We start from the raw sequence: 10,949 nt of genomic DNA on the forward strand, positions 1-10,949 counted from the left end.
GAAACGTAATTTTTAGGGGACCGGGCTGTTTCTAGTTAAATTTCCTGACATTGTAAGTTCATGTTGAGGTAGAGTCTAAGATAGTATGGGGGAATGGAAGCGAGGGACAGGCGGGGCAGGAGCTCAGAGCTCCTTCAGGTCTCTTACATCAAGTTTTGGTCTTCATCATGGCTGCGTGGTGTTGTTGCTCAGGTACACACCTGTCCCTCCACTGGCACAGAGAAAGACCTTTTCCAGTTTCTGACAACATCATTCTGTGTCTTTCCTTATTAAATGATTAGATGGTGCGTTTTTTCTTTTTTTTTTCTTTTTTTCTTTTTTTTTTTTTTTTTTTTTTGGATGCTAATTGAAATCAGTATATATAGTTACATGGACCTAAGCCTGCAAAGCCACATGGGTTCAAACTTCCTTTCAGCAAAATACATTTTTTCAGTGCCTTTCTATAACAAATTTGAAGTGTTTCCATGATCTGACATTGTTATTCATTTATTCATTCATTCATTCATTTGTGTTCATATTAATAAATTCCAGTTTGGCTTTAAACCACCATGCAATCAATGTGTGCATCTCACTGGAAAAATGTTCTGTAAAGTTATTTGTCATTTATAAAATTCCCTGATATTCTCTGTTTTTCCAAAGAATTTATGACAGGTATCCAGTGCAGTTTGTGGCCACCAGTGGCGCTACAGTGCAGACTAGGAAAACTGGGGGGTCCATACTTTTTACATCAAGATGTACAGTCAGTATACCATGAGCATGAGGGTGACATATTAAACACACCAGTGCAACCAATACAACTTTAAAAATATTCTGAAAAAAGGCTTTTCAAATGTCTTATGTAGCAGGGAAGTCATTCAGCGAGACCAAATATGTTTATAAGGATGCCTTCACCTAAATTCCCTAAAAAAAAAAAAAAAAAAGCCTGAAATACATTTTTCAAAATGCAATAAAATTGCAAGGATTCCAGAATCAGTGGGTACGCTGTATGTTAGTGCTCTTTCCACCTCAGCATATTAGGCACAGTATGTGAGGTTCATGACGTTATGCTCATAGTCATTTATTTCACATAGCTGTAGGTTGATTGGTAAAATAAAAATTGATGTAGCTCCTTTAATGCCACAGAACAAATTGCTTAATTTAGGACACATTTCCTAAACCCTGCCAGTAGAAGGGCAGGACAGAGTTTGTTTGAGCCTATAAAAACGATTGAGAAAATTAGAGAGAAAGGTATCAGAGGTGTGTAATAGGTAATATTTAATAGGTAATGATAATGGATTTTACTCTCTGGATTGCAGTGTGTATGTGTGTGTGTGTATGAACTGTGTGCTAACATTTGAAATTGCTGCTCAGATCTAATCAGTGTTTCCATTTTAGAAGCTAGTCTTCACTGAGGCCCTGGAGGCTACATACAAGCACGCGTGCACGCACGCACACACACACACACACACACACACACACAGACACACACACACACACACACACAGTACATATTACCCTATACAGCTATAGTATATTGAAGCCTAAAGGCCTTCTTCTGGTGTCCATGTGACATTTACAGCTGGGATAAAAAAATAAAAATAAAATTGCAGTGACCCCTTTGAGCTGTCAATCAAAGAACAAAGAAAAAAGGCATTAAAAACAGCTCAAGGTACAAGTCATTTACAGGGAAAATGCACTAAACTGTTCATTGCAACTGTCATGTGTCCACCTTACTTAAAGCTGCTACTACGACAATATGAGACTTCAGAAAGTGACAATCCTGAATCGAATGCATGCTTTGAGACTTTTTGAGACACTAAAACCAACTTGCACAGACCAGCCATGTTGCTGTTTTCAGCCCTTTTCTCCTCCCGTTGCCAAAATCTGGGTCAGTCCACTGAAGAAGCTCTCTTTCCTTGCCATTCTTGAAATGGCAAGGAAGGAATCCATGAAGCAACTGAGCCGAAAAGCCACAACATGATAAACACAACAAAACACACCAGGGTTGGTTTAGTGTTGCTGTTGGCCTTTAGATGTAGAGCTTAGAAAACCTTGTCCTTGTTGCTATTGTTGATACGATCTCGTGCAGAGATAGCTGTCAGACTCATATCAGGTGGTGGGCTGCATTCGTTCAAATGAGACCTCACAGGGGCCAGGTTATTTTTTACTAGCAGAACAGTAGCCAAGTATGGACACTGTATCCAAACGGTCACACACGTTGTTGTAATTTCTTTTTCAAAGGTCACGGTTACAAGTTTAGTAATGTTCAGTTTCACGTATTTCAGAAGATAAATGCAAAGTTTTATTAAGATATATTGATATTTGGGGATATAAATCATTAACTTATTACCTTAAGCTGGACAAAGCTGCCAAACTCCACTGAATTTCGTTACTTTGCCCAGTGAAAAGCTCAAGCTTGGATGTGGAAATGACATATGCAGTCGTCAGTTTGAGGCGACTGGGAGAAAAACAGCACCGAGTTGAGGGAAAAGTTCGGTCACATTTAAAATCATATAACACAGCAAAACCATGACAACTGGGAATAAAAACAGTAACAGATCAAATGAATAAAACCAATTGTCACGGAATTGTGTGTCTATCTATATATCTATCTAAATCTATATCTATCTTTAGAATTTATCATAGAAATCTCTTATTTTGTTTCTTAATAATAATAAATATTTCAATTTTAAAATTTAATATTTTGACCTAAAAATATTTTGATTTTGTTGTTTGTTTGTTTTTTTCACCTTTCCCTCCATAACATCCTGGGGGCTGGATGTGACACGCTCACAAGTCTTTTACCCTCAAATTATAGTTACTAAAGTTTTGATTCACTAAGGGCTTGTACATACACAAACCTCTGTAACAACAGAGCAGGAGTCTTTGCTATTCATGAAGAGCACGCTGTCAGCATGTGCACAGCACAGTGAACTCCAAGCTGACTGTGCTGGTGCCTCTTACAGATAAGCTGTGTAGACAGCTAGTTTACATATACTTAGCAAAATGAATCACTTAGGAATTTGTATATGTGACTTAAGGTTTTGCCCTGTAGGAAATGTTGCACAAACCAAACCTTTGAGAAGGTCTTTATTTGTGCGTTGGGCTTCTCTTTGGCTTACATTAAATTTAGTACAAGACACAGCCATCATCACCAGCAGATTAGGCAAGCTAGAGAGAGAATTTCCATCCAAGAACCAATTTTCTTAAAATTCAACCGCCTGAATTTATTCAGATACCAGCTCAGTGCTCAGCTGATGTTAAAGTACATCTTTTCAATGATCCTGGAGCTGGAGATCTCATGGTTTTCCAGACATTGTTTACATCTCTTGAACCAAGTTGCATGTGTCCATCCAGCTTAGCACTGTGTATGAAGACAGAAGGAACTGCAGTCTGAACTGGGTGAGATTAAGGGATGATTTTTTATCAAAATCTGTGATATGTTTTGGTTGACTGAATCCCTATTTCCATGTGAAGGCAGCAGGACAAGTAGCCTATGTTCATTCCATCTGCAGCCTCTAGCTGGAGGGGTGTGGTATATTTCCAGACACACCTCATTTTGTGTAGCTCTTGCACAACTAGCACCAAGCTGTAAAACAAGTGCATCAGCATCAATGCTTTTGCGCACACCAGATTGGTTGGCTATAACTCAAAAGGATATTTTTCACAGCTTCCAAGTTTTAGCAGTGCAATTCATCAGGAGTAGCTTATAGGCAACAGACGGTGACATCCTGGGGGACACTATGGACACACAGCTCCATGCTGAAGTTCTGTCTCCAACTCCTCCAAGACCACTTGTTTCCACCAGTCTTCACTCTATATCCTCATCCAGCAATGCTGCATCCATCATTTCCTTTCCAACAGATTTCCCAAAAGTAATGCATGAAGAATGGCATTTTGTAATTACAACAGAGATAGATATATGGCTGCAAGGAAATAACAAGATGTGGTAGAGCAGAAACAAGGCTGTAATTGTTTGGGTTAAACTTGATAAGGGCGGGACAATCCGCTTTTCAATCCTGGCTTCACAGCAACTATTTTGTCATGAAATAGCAGCCAAACACAGGTGTTACTAATGAATGAAGGTTCCATTCCATGTAAGTGTACCAGAGCTTATCCGGTGAGCCAGCGTGTACATGGGAGCAGGGCGCTACCTACACCAAACAGAAACACCTGTGTTTACCTGCTTTTCTTGTCAAAATGACTGCTACAAAAAAGTCTATTCGTGCTGGAAAAGCGAAATTACTTTAATTGGTCATGATGAAGTCCCTCAGCCCATACAACTACATAGATTGGTAGCTAACAAACCTCACTAACCTCTAACAATACTAGGTTCATGTTAGGGAAAAGTTGGCGTCATGGTAAAGATTAGGAAAGGGTCATGGTTTAAGGTTACACAACGTTAGCTAACTTTCACTCATACTATGCAGCTAACATGAGGTAGCTAACATTAGCTAGCTAAAAAGCAAACATTGCTCTGGCTCTATTTGGGATTAGAGTTCAGGTCAACTGAGTGAAAGTTGTGCTGACTGATCATCCAGCAGCCCTCCCTATTCCCTACAGCAAGACTCCCTTAGTACCACATCACAGTGTCATTATTCACAGGGCCACTAGAGGTCACTTTTAAATGTAACTATAGACTGTAAGAAGCTAATATTTTAGAGAACAGCATGCATTTTGCTTCCACAGATATAGAGACGTTTGCTCAATGCAACAGCATTTTTCCTATTGTTTTATTCTTAGAAAAGCTTCTGAAATAGCATTTAGACCATCATGGGACACCAAAACTCTTCTGAAATCCATGATGATAAAAATACTGGTACAGTGGTCCCTCGTTTATCGCGGGGTTTACGTTCTAAAAATAACCCGCAATAGGCGAAATCCGCGAAGTAGTCAGCTTTATTTTTTACAATTATTCTAGATGTTTTAAGGCTGTAAAACCCCTCACTACACACTTTATACACTTTTCTCAGACAGGCATTAACATTTTCTCACTTTTCTCTCCTGTTTAAACTCTCAAAGTTCAAACCTTCGTAGAAAAATAAGTCCAGTATTATAGAATGAACGCATTCTGTACTGTACAGGAGACACGGCACGGAGGAGATTGATTGACAATGGTCTACAGTCCCTTAGCCAATCAGGACGCAGAACACAATGTGAGGGCTCTCCCTTAGCCAATCAAGACGCAGAACACAATGCGCTGTTGTTTAAAAAAAAAAAAAAAAAAAAAACATGCAAAATTGCACTAAAAAAAAATCCGCAAAACTGCGAGGCCGTGAAAGGTGAACCGCGTTATAGCGAGGGACCACTGTATTCACAATAAGAATAAGAATAAGGATAAGAATAAGAATAAACTTTTTGTAACACTTTTGGAGTATCTCATCAAGATTTTCACTCTAACCTCACCTCATCAGGTGAGGTGGACAACAATGATTGGATCATATCTGCTTTCTAATATAAGACCAATGTCTGCCCTATATGTCAGACTAAAGCTACCCTGTAGCCCTCTCAGCCTGCACACTGTCTCAGAAAGAAAGAAAAAAAAGGCAATGCTGCTTAACAAAACAAAATGGGTTTCTCCACTCATGAAATGTGTACGTCAGCATTCGTCAAGGCTCTTCTGGTTGTTGAAGTGAAGAAGCCAGTGGCTCTGTAAGGTGATGCTCGCTGCACAAATGAATGTGTGTTCTTTGAGTCTGAGCCTCCATACGGAAGGAATAATGAGATGCTATATCACTGCACTGAGAGAGGTGGGAGGGTCCTGATTAAGCTGTGTGTGTGCATGCTAACACAAATACACACACACACACACACACACACACACACACACACACGCACACACACTCACAGGCTGTCTCCCAACATAACTAATGGGCGCGTTTCACGGTGGTGACAGCGAGCGGCGTGTGTGTGTCTGTCTGAGCATTATGGCTGTTACGATAATAATGAGAACAAATGAGAGCCATCCATTTCCTGCCTGGCTGCTGATTGGCCCTGATGGCCAATATGGCGCCTGGTAATCCATCTTCGGGCCCCTCCCCTTAACGACCGCCCGGCGACCCGCTGGGGGGGCCTCAGCCGATGGCACGGCGACACTAAAGGCTAAGGATGCGTGAAGTTTGGTTGGGGGAAGAGGTGAAAATGTAGTACGGGGTGGGGAGGGGGGGAAGAGAGAATGGAGCACAGGACCTAAACTCCAGACTGACTCACCACTACTAAAACTACTCAGACCGGCTCAGGAGTGTCCCAAAACCTGGATCTTGACTCGTGGTACTGTACAAGCTTTGAGATCACAATACATTGATCTCAATTCTTATACCACTACATATGCCATTTAGTTTAACTGGAATACTTACTATGAGACAGAGGACACATGTTGGCTGGATAATAAAATACAGGAGCCTGAAACACAACTCAAAGTATAAATGATGCTGCTAATGCACTGGCAGTAGTAGCACTGCTCCCAAACAGTTCTGTGTTGTTGTTTTTTTTACATTTCGATGACATCACTCTACCTTGATTTGTACCTTTTTCGTGCATTTTTTTGGTGGGTTTTTATCCACATTGCGTACCTAATTACCGCTCCAGCTCAGGAAGCTGCATGGATGTTAACCAACCTCTGTTCAAGACTTCTCTTCAAGCCAGCATAGAGTTCGTCTCGCACTCTTCCACTTGTTTTTATTTATTTATTGTCTCTCTTACATTTTTTACCCTTAGGGTACTTCTTCCTGGGTTACCCTGTGTAACAATTAAAGTCAGTGTTTATCGGCCATCCTGTACTAGCAGCCTTTCTGGATTTTGACAGAACTTCCAGATAGCCAATCCACCCCTGTTATTCATCGTACTATTAGAACTAGAACGACTACTCCTACGACTGCTCTTACCACGATTACTACTACCATTACTACCTCTAGAACTACAATTACAACTACTGCAACTACAATACTACTACCTCTGGCATTACCACTAGCACTACTGCTACAGCTGCTACAGCCACCTCTACTACCATAGGTGTAGATGTGGGTAGTTATCGTTCAGAATATGGACAGGTCAGAGGCTACAGTAGCACAGAGGGACTGGCTTGAGGGGAATGACAGGAGGGAGGGAAGTATGCAGTACTACAAAAAGGCAATAAGCACAATTTAAAAATAAGTAAAAGTATTAATTTACAAAGGTAATCACAGTCTTATTACCTAGGCCTTTATGTTGCTATGGTTTGTATCCGATTGCTAAACATTAGGTTTGTGTGTTGTGGTACAGAAATTGTTTCTTCTCTCTTCAAAATGACGAAGTGCATGTACACTGATTTTATTTTGGCACTGTTATGTCAACAAGCAAATGAATAGAGACTCTGACTGTGACAATCTATGTGTGGCTATGAGGAACAAAGGACCCTGGGAACTTAGGACCCAGGGCGCATAGATAGAATCTGCTCATCTTCTTTTCTGCTATATGATGAAAAGTTGGTTGATTACCTTATGAATGTGATATTGTTTTTTTTTTTTTTTTCTTCAGACTCATAATCCAAACCAAAAGTTACACATGGAAACATATGTATTGTAAGCAACACAGAGAGTTGTTAGCTAGCTTTACAGAAGCAGAATCACCTGTAGGTGCTAGATAATCAGCTGTTAGTTTGTCAGCTGTTGAAGAGGAAAATACAGATGAAGTGATGCAGCTCTCATAATCTAGTGAATAACACACAGCTCTCAACCAGTCATATTGCTTGACTTGGAACTGTTGTTTATTGAAAATCAAAAACAGTGTCAATTAAGTTTTGATGACTTGAAATTGGGTGGGATAAAACAGTCCTTCTGCCAGAAGATAGTTCCTGGGGAAACGTTTGCTTTACACAGCAAGTTATCAGTTCTGTGTTTATGAATTGTGGTGACTCTGTTAGCTTCAGAAGCAGAACATTATAAGGTAGGTGTTTCAACCAACAATTCAAATTTGAAAACTGAAGGATTTTGATTATATGTTTTGAAATCATTAGTACCCCACATGATTTGCAAAATAATTTGTTGCAATTTAAATTTTGGGTAAATTCAAAAGTACTGGTGTTTTCCTTAAGTTGCTCCCATTTTGCTGCTGTGGACACAACATTTCATTACAGGCATAATTGTATTTTTATTTCATCTGACCATTACCACTACCACTATTGCTGTTATCACTTGCACTTCTACCACTAGTGCTACCAGGTGCAGTCTTATTTAACTATATGATGTATGTCTGGATATTCTCTACAGTCCCATCAGTCTCCAACAAGACCAGCTGGCTTTATTAAGCTCTGCCATTTCACAGAGGACACACAGCCTCCATGTCACCCAGGTCAATAACATGGCCACCAGGGGGCCTCCATGATTCAACATTACCACACTCACAGCTGCCATACTTGTCACTGTATGTGTGTGTGGGTGAGTGTGTGTGTGCTTGTTCACTGTGAGACAGCTCACTTAGGAAATCCCTCCAGTGGAGAGTCAAACATCAGTGAGAGAGATAAATTGCATAGCAGAGAGCAAGGAATCAAAGTTATGGAGAGAAGGCGTGAAAAAGGTTAAGGTCAAAAAAGCATTTCATAAAACTTTTATAACAAGTATATCAACTAATTTTCATTAAGCTCAAGCAATGGAGGCAAGACATTTATTCATTTGGAAATGTTGGAAATTATTACTCAAAGTTGATGTTATACTAATTTAACCCATCATAAGCCTGTGTCATTCTTTTTAAGGGCATTCATTTCTAATTGCTTCTCAGGTCTAATTAGCAGGGAACAAAATTTGAGTGATCTCTTATGGGCTGGATATGGTGGCTGTGTTTTTTCCTGTCAGCTTAACAGGAACCACATTGCTTGCAATTGAATTGAAGGCTGTTGCTACTTACTACTAATAACTAATCAGTCTGGAACTCATGGGAGAGAAGAGCATTGGTGAATGAATGAAAGGCAAGTAAGGTCACACACACACACACACACACACACACACACACACACACACACACACACACACACGCACACAAACACACAGTTTGACTAGACATCAGCTAATTTTAGAGTCTGTGGTTTTTAAAAGATATTTTCTGCCCATTTTATGGTCTTTTTTTCTGGTCAGGCATATGCCCCGAAGAGTCCATTTGCTGTGATGCATGAAAACTGCTGACATTTTTGGACAGTACATTGGTATGGCCATGGCTGTATCGGGAACTAACTATGACAAATTTTATTATTAATGTTAATGTATCACATAGAGATACCAAAGAACATGTAAATCTGTCTCATATATCTATCACTATATTTCCAACAAGGCTTAAGTCCACTTTCAGACTTCTATGGGAAGTCCTAAACCTGAACTGAATATAACATGGATTCCATACAATGTCTTTAATGGTGATGTCAAACATGTGCTACTGGCAACTTTAATTAAAAGCATATGGGCATGGGCCATGAAAAACTCCATAGTAGTTGAATGCTATTTCTTGACCTGACTTCCCTCTATCTTTCAGTCTCCCTATGTCCTGCTGCTCCACCAACCATGCAGTTTTACAGTATGAAGAGTTCCACTACAGTACTGAAGCTCAACTATCCACAGCTATGAATAGGGTATTATGTTAAGTCCTAACTGATTTCTGCAATTATTCACTGTAGATAAGAGTCGTATGACCAGCACACCCATGAGCACAACACATTATTTATCTAGGAGGTTACTAATATATTACATTATTCATGATTCTGCATAATGTATCTCATATGCTGAAAGAGTTTGTTCCAAGATGCTATGTGTTGATCTTTGGCTGAGTGAAAACTAGCTTAGTGCTAATGACATTCTATGTGTGTTCACAGGGTCCTATGTTCCCAAAGTCCTAAGTTCTCAAGGTACTATGTTGCCATGGTCCTATGTTCACAGGGTCCCATGTTCACAGGGTCCTACATTCCCAGGGTCCTACTGTAGGTTCCTCAGCTCAATATATAATATCACACATTACACAGAATGTAATGATTGTTGTAAGTTAGCAGGTGATACAGTAAGTTAGAATTTCACTGCCCCATAGAAGCAAATCGCAATATATCTGTTGATAGGGAAAATATAACACACATTTATATAATTAATTTGGCTAAATGCAGTTTTGAATACAGAGCTGTTTGATCAAACATTCTGCCAGCAATCACATAATCATCTGGTTTCTCCAACTGTTAAGGCATTTAAAAGAAGCATCACGGTGTTCGCTGTGACAAATCACTGGGACACAATCAACCACTTCACATGACACACTGTCAAATCTTGCGACTTTACCTCTTCAGTGTCTTCATGAAAGCCTTGTCTTGTTTGAACCATCCAGGCCTTTGGCAGAGATAGTCCTGCGATGATAATTCATTAGACTGTACATTTAGCGATAGTTATGGGAGAAATGATTCAGGAATTCTTTTATCTAGCACCACTGTCGGTCACATGTGTCTTCTTAAGGTAGTGGGGTTGTGATTTTTTTTTTTTTTTTTTAATTAAAAGGTCCTGTATTGATTTGGTTGAATACAGTCATGACCTATATTGAACTAAACCCAGAGTTCTTCTTTATACCTCAGTCAAACAGGTGTCTTTCTTAATCTGAATGCCCATCCTCTCATTCTCTTTGCTCCTGTTCTCTATTCTCACTTCCGCTGTCCTACTGTCTTCCATCTACTCTTTATGCATGTTATCTATTCTCTTTTCTTCCCGATTGTCCTCTTTGTTATCCTATAGCTAACCGAGAGATGGACCCTCAGTGGCAGTAGCATTTGGAGCATCCAGCCAGTATCCAGCACTCAGTAACAATGAGAGGAAGATAGAAACACTACTTTCCTATGTGACAGCGAGGGGGGAGGTGAAATCATTTCAAATTTTTCAAAATTGGTGAACTATCCCTTTAGTTGTCCTGTGGCCTTCATCTTCCTCTTTTCATCTGGTTCTCTCTGTTCAACTCTGCTTTGCTCTCCTGTCCTC

Source organism: Myripristis murdjan, chromosome 15 (genome assembly GCF_902150065.1).
Source record: "Myripristis murdjan chromosome 15, fMyrMur1.1, whole genome shotgun sequence".
Taxonomy (NCBI): domain Eukaryota; kingdom Metazoa; phylum Chordata; class Actinopteri; order Holocentriformes; family Holocentridae; genus Myripristis; species Myripristis murdjan.